The sequence below is a fragment of the Felis catus genome, chromosome X (assembly GCF_018350175.1).
Source record: "Felis catus isolate Fca126 chromosome X, F.catus_Fca126_mat1.0, whole genome shotgun sequence".
NCBI classification, from domain to species: Eukaryota; Metazoa; Chordata; class Mammalia; order Carnivora; family Felidae; genus Felis; species Felis catus.
Window position 1 is genome coordinate 41,613,298 of NC_058386.1, and position 7,331 is coordinate 41,620,628.

Genomic DNA, 7,331 nt, shown 5'->3' on the forward strand with positions numbered 1-7,331 from the left:
GAGCATTAGGCATTCTCTTTTCTATTCCTCAAGCCAGAACTAAAGGGCTTCTCCCCGATTTCTTTCTGCACCCCAGTCCTCACTTCTGATTTCAACTGCATTTAGTTCAGGTTGGAGAATGCTCTGGAGGGAAAAAAAAATATTAGCCTCACCGCCATTTCAGCGGTAGCTTGAATTCAAGTTTCCTTTCCTCATCCTTCTGTCTCTATTTACTTTTGAGAACTCTCTAAGAGCTGGTCCATGCATTTTGCTCAGGTTTTATAGCTGAGCTAAATCTGCAAAGTCTGTCTCCCCTGCAATGTCCAGCCACTGAAGTCTCTGCTCGGTTTTTGTTTTTGTTTTTGTTTGTACTTAAGGTGGCTTTTGAGGGGTCACCCCTGTCTGTATAGCTTCATGTTCAGCCAAAGATTGATCAGAGGTTGTGTGAAAACATGGCAAGCCACGTTTAACTTGCTTTACTGCTGGAGAGTACATTCAAACCCCAGGCCTTTTGCAAGTCTGCCCTGCCTTTTATTTTTCATTTATTTATTTTAAAAAAAATTTTAAATAATTTTTTCATGTTTATTTATTTTTGAGAATGAGAGAGACAGGGCATGAGTGGGGAAGGAGCAGAGAGAGAGGGAGACACAGAATCCGAAGCAGGCTCCAGGCTCTGAGCTGTCAACACAGAGCCCGACTCGGGGCTTGAACTCAAGAGCCGTGAGATCATGACCTGAGCCGAAGTTGGACGCTTAACCGACTGAGCCACCCAGGCACCCTTAAAGTTTTTTTTTAACATTTATTTACTTTTGAGAGGCAGAGAGAGACAGAGCACAAGTGGGGGAGGGTCAGAGAGAGAATGAGACACAGAATCTGAAGCAGGCTCCAGGCTCCAAGCTGTCAGCACAAAGCCCAATGCGGGGCTCGAACCCACAAACCCCAAGATCATGACCTGAGCAGAAGTCAGACACTTAACTGACTGAGCCACCCAGGCGCCCCATATTTTTTTCACGAGACGTGCTCGTGTCTCCTCCTGTGCATACGCAGGCTCAGTAAGCCAGAGATATGTGGGTGATTTGGGTCTATTCTGATCTCTACTATGCAGGTGCATAGGCTCCAGTCTGCCCAAGACATAGAGTTTATTTGGTCTCCTAGGGATGTGCCACCTCCCAGACCTCCATGTTAGATTCTCAGCGGACCAGTCCATCGCTTGCTCCCAACAGGCTGCCAGGTCCAGCAAATGGCACTGGTGGTCCCCTCCATTTGCTTGCTGCTGAGAGAGTCACTTAAACTGGCCATGCTCCAAATCATGTTAGCCATCTCTGGCAGCTGCAATGAAGATTGTTTTCCTGGCCTGCTCTGTCCTGGTTGAACTACTGTACCAACAGCACTGGAGGGGGGATGGGACCCCCACTGGAAAAAAACCACCACGAACTCCCCTGCTCTGAGCCACAGTTTAATGTTTATTTATTTTTGAGAGAGAGAGAGAGAGAGAGAGAGAGAGACAGAGAGACAGAGAGACAGAGAGCATGAGCAGGGGAGGGGCAGAGAGAGAAGGGGAGACACAGAATCCGAAGCAGGATCCAGGCTCTGAGCTGTCAGCACAGAACCCGATGCAGGCTTGAACTCATGAACTGTGAGATCATGGCCTGAGCTGAAACTGGAAGCTTAACTGACTGAGCCATGCAGGCGGCCCTTCTTCTTCTTTTTTTTTTTTTTTAAGTTTATTCATTAAAATTTTTTTTAAATGTTTATTTTTGAGAGAGAGAGACAGACAGAGCATGAGTGGGGGAGGAGCAGAGAGAGAGAGGGAGAGAGAACCCCAAGCAGCCTTCACTCTCAGCGTAGAACCAGACACGGGGTTCGAACTCATGAACTGTGAGATCATGACTTGAGCCAAAATCAAGAGTCGGACCCTTAACTGACTGAGTCACCAGGCGCCCCTTTCCAGCCTTTAGAGTTGCTTTCTGGGAAGAGAATGCATCAACTGGATCATTCCAGAAGCGGACATCTCCCTTAAGTTTTACATGAGCAAAAATAATAGAAGGAGGCAACATGCCTGCCATCAGATCAAAATCTCAAATTATAATCAAGATAGCCCACAGGGGCAGGAAGCTTGTGCTTTCCAACGTCCTCAAAGCGAAACCTCTACTGCCTGCTAATGGCAAGATCAAGACCCCACACTTTTCCATCCACCACACACTCCTTCTGAATACAACTTCACCCCCCTGTCATCTTCCTCTGTATTTCAGAACTGAGTTTCCATGACCTTTAACCTCTAGAAACCCAGTCACTTCCCCATACTGGAACGTGCAGACCCACAGTGAACTGCGTCACCAGACCCAACATGCTTACAAAACACGGTCTTCCATTTTATTATTTCCAACTTTTCCATTTCGTTTCCACTCGACATTGACCATAGCTGTATTTCATTCATATATCCAACTGTGAGATTCTCTCTGCTTATTAGGGGTGAGTGTAATCATTTATATTCAGTGTGACTCTTTGGCCTTATTTCTAGACCAGTAATGCTCAGCAGGGGGAGGTTTTGCCATACGCACCCCACCAAGGACATTTAGAAATGTCTGGAGACACTGATGGTGCTAAAACAGCCCACAAAGCACCATGTGCCCCGCCCCCACAACAAAGACGTTGCTCTAGATGTTTGGGGGTTATATATTTTATTTCTCAGTAATTACATTCTAGAGAAGCAATCATTGCCATTACTGGGCTGTGAATCACTGGCCCATTACACATCCAGTAAATGACCACCAAGAATACTCCATTTGCTGACTTCCAAAGCTCATATGCTCAGCATCACTGACCCAAAAATCTGGTGCTGGTTAAAAAATACTGGTCTAGAATTGCCTCCATCTGTGTCTCCCAGGAAACCCACTGGCTTGACCCTCAAACCCCTTAATTGCAGACTCTCAATCACTAAAAGGCATAGATTTCATAAGACTAAGTTCTTACAGAGACCACACAGAACATAAACCACCCACAGTCACTAGTCATATAGTCCCTAACAATCCTCTAGAACACCTACACCCCAGATGTCCCCAATCGCTGCCTTGCAGACAACCACAATCCCTAACCCATAGGCCTCCCAATCATTCACCTACACATTTCCCCCAATCAACAGTTCTCACGGGCCCTCAGTTGCGTTAAGCACCAGAACTCCATTTTCTTGACCCTCACAGATCTCCAACCCTTGACATCAACAGATCCCAAATCACTGATCCAGTAGACAGTAAAACCTGACATCCAGGGACTTCTACCCCAGACTCAACAGACAGCAAACAGCTGCATAGATTCTTGCCCTGTGTCCTCCGAAGTCCACTAATCACTGATTGCCACCGATTCCCATCACTGATAACCTCACAGGAAATTAACCACCAAGGAAGATATACAGATGGCAGATAAGCACATGAAAAGATGCTCCGTGTCATATGTCGTCAGGGAAATGCAAATTAAAACCACACTGAAGGGCACCTGGGTGGTTCAGTCGGTTAAGCGACCAACTTCGGCTCAGGTCATGATCTCCCAGTTTGTGGGTTCCAGCCCCGCGTCGGGGTCTGTGCTGACAGCTCAGCCTGGAGCCTGCTTTGGATTCTGTGTCTCCCTCTCTCTCTGCCCCTCCCCTGCTCATGCTCTGTGTCTCTCTCAAAAATAAATAAACATTAAAAAAAATTTTTTAAACACTGAAATTCCATTACATACCTATGAGAATGTCTAAAATCCAAAAAAAACCGACAACAGCAAAGGCTGATGAGGATATGGAGCAACAGGAGTTCTCATTCGCTGCTGACAGGAATGCAAAATGGCACAGCCTTCTTATCGCAAGAATTTGGCACTTTGTTATAAAGCTAAATATAGTGCTCCCATATGACCCAGGCACTGTGCTCCCAGGTATTAACCCAAATGAATCGAAAACTTGTGTCCACACTAAAACCAAGACAGGAATGCTTCCAATAGCTTCAGTCATGATTGCTGAAAAGTGGAAGCAACCAAAATGTCCTTCAAAGGGCAAAGGTAAAAAACAAACCATGGTGCGCCCACACAATGGACTATTATTCAATTCTTTAAAACAGAAACAAGCTATCAAGCCAGGAAAAGACATGTAGGGACTTTAGATACATATTAGTGAAAGAAGCCAATCTGAAAAGGCTACATACTGTATGACTCCAAATACATGACATTCTGGAAAAAGCAAAACATAGCAGCACTATTCACAATAGCTAAGAGGTAGAAACAACCCAAATGCCCACGGATGGAGGAATGGATAAACAAAATGTGATATATACATATAATGGAATATTATTCAGCTTTAAAAAGGAAGGGAATTCTGGGGCACCTGGATGGCTCAGTTAGTTAAGGGTCCAACTCGATTTCAGCTCAGGTCATGATCTCACAGTTCTTGGGATCCAGCCCCAAGTCAGGCTCTGCGCTGACAGCAGGACCTGCTTGGGATTCTCTCTCTCCCTCTCTGTCTGTCCCTCCCCTTCTCGCTCTCTCAAAATAAATAAATAAACACTTAAGACATTTTTTTTACGAAACAAGGAAGGGAATTCTGACGCATGCTACAACAAGGATGAACCTTGAGGACGTTATGCTAAGTGAAATTAATCAGTTGCAAAAATACAAATACTGTATGATTCCACTCTTATGAAGTATTTACAGTAGTCAAATTCATAAAACCAGAAAGTAGAATGGTGGTTACCAGAAGCCTGGGGGGAGGGGGGAATGAGGAGTTGTTGTCTCATGAGGACAGTTTCAGTTTTGCAAGATGAAAAAGTTCTTGAGACCTGTTGCACAACAATGCGGATATACTTAGCACGACTGAACTGTGCGCTTAAAGTGGTTAGGATGGTAAATGTTATGTTATGTGTTTTTTTTTTTTACCACATTTAAAAAAATTATAGACAGTAAAAAGATCAGTGGTTTCCAGAGTTTCATGTCAAAACTCCTGGAACTGTACAAAACCAAGAGTAAACCATAATGTAAACCATGGACTTCAATTAATAATCAGGTATCAACATTAACTTATGCATTGTAACAAATACATCACGTAAACACAAGATATTACTAACAAGAGAAAACAGCCATGGAGAGAGGGGTACATGGGAACTCTGTACTATCTGACCAATTTTATGCAAACTTAAAACTGCTCTAAAAAAATAGGGGCTCCCGGGTGGCTCAGTGGGTTGAGTACCTGACTCTTGATTTTGGCTTAGGTCATGATCCCAAGGTCGTGGGATGGAGCCCTGTGTCGAGCTCAGTGTTGAGCATGTAGCCTCCTTGGGATTCTCTTTCTCTGCCCATCCCTGGCTTGTGAGCGTGCGCACGTGCACACACACACACACACACACACACCCACGCACACACACACTGTCTCTCAAACAAAACAAAACAAAACAAAACAAAACAAAACTGTGGCGCCTGGATGGCTCAGTCAATTGGGTGTCTGGCTCCTGACTTCAGCTCACGCCATGATCTCATGGTTTGTGAGTTTGAGCCCCTCTTTGGGCTCTGTGCTGACAGCATGGAGCCTGCTTAGGATTCTTTCTCTCCCTCTCTCTCTGTGCCTCCCCTGTTCACACACTCTTTGTCTCTCTCAAAATAAATAAACATTTTTTAAAACCTGCTCTAAAAAATAAAGTTTAGTGGGACGTCTGGGTGGCTCAGTTGGTTGAGTCTGACTTCAGCTCAGGTCATGATCTCATGGTTTGTGAGTTCGAGCCCCCATCGGATTCTGGACTTACATTGCAGAGCTTGCTTCAGATCCTCTGTCTTGCTGTCTCCCCCTACCCCTTCAAAAATTAATAAACATTAAAAAAATAAAGTTTAGTAAGTTAAAAAAAATTATGCGAAAGGTACTGGTCATACAGTTAGTTGGATTATTTCTGTTTCATGAAGCATGTGTTTTCAAGGTTCACCAATGTTGCTTAGTCCCTCGCAGTGTTCATCCACCCGTGTCGCACACCCAAGGCTGCCTCCAAACAATCTATGTCCTCATCCGTGTCCACCATGAGGCCAGGATTTGCCCAGGGATATATGCCTAGGTCTCAGATTTCTAAGTCACAGGACTTAATTATACCTCAATAAGCAGGGCCAGATAGCACTCTTAAAGGGCTGCTGTCTGCTCATCCCTGCCAAAGCATGGCATGATCCAGCTCTCCAACTGACGATAACCTCATGGGTGTAAATAACATATCATAGTTGTTTTAACTTACACTTCTCTAACTATTAAAAAGTTCAAATATCTCTTCATCTGTTTCTTGGTATCTCGCTTGTGAACTGCTTGTCATATACTTTGCCTATTTTTCGATTGGGATCCTTTCCTTTTTGTCGTGGTTTGCTGATGTGCAGAAGTTCCTTATATATACTAGACATTGGCCTTGGTGTCAGGCATTTAAATATCTTCTCCCAAGTTTTCATATGTCTGTTAACGTTGTGTGTGGGTCGCTTACCTGAGCAGACATTCTTCTGAAATATAATGACATTTACCAAATGTTTGCCTTGTAAACTGTACTTCTGTGATTTTCTTTAAGCAACTCTTTACCCATCCTAAGCTTTACTGAGATATAACTGACACATAACAGTGTGTAAGTTTAGAGTGTACAACATGCCGATTTGACACATTTATATATTGCACAATGATCACCGCCATAGTATTTGCCATAGTATTTGCCAGCACCTCCATCCAGTCACATAGTTACCATTTCTTTTTTGTGTGGTGAGAACATTTAAGATCTATGATCTTAACAACACTGAAGTATACGAAACAGTATCATTACCTACAATCTCCATGCTGTACATTGTATCCTCAGACGTTGTTAACCTTCTAACTACGAGTTTGTACCTTTTGGCCAACATCACCCCATTTCCTCCACCCCTCCAGCCTCTGGTAATCACCATTCTACTCTCTGGTTCTATGAGTTCAGCTTTTTAAGATTCCTCATACAAGTGAGATCATACACCAGCTGTCTTCCTCTGTCTTAGCATAATGCCTTTAAATTTCATCCATGTTGTTGCAGACGGCAAGATTTCCTTCTTTCTTACTGGTAAATGATATTCCTTTATGTATCAGATTCCTTTATTTTCTTTATCCATTCATCTGTTGATGGACACTTACGTTGTTTCCATATCTTGGTTATTGTGGATGATGTTGCAATGCATATGGGAGAGCAGATGTCTCTCTACAAGATCCGGATTTCAATTCCTTATTACCCAGAAGTGAGATTGCTGGATCATATGGTAGTTCTGTTTTTTATTTTTTGAGGAGTCTACAAAAAGTTTTCCCTTTTTGCCACATCCTCACCCACACTTATCATCCCTTGTCATCGTCGTCT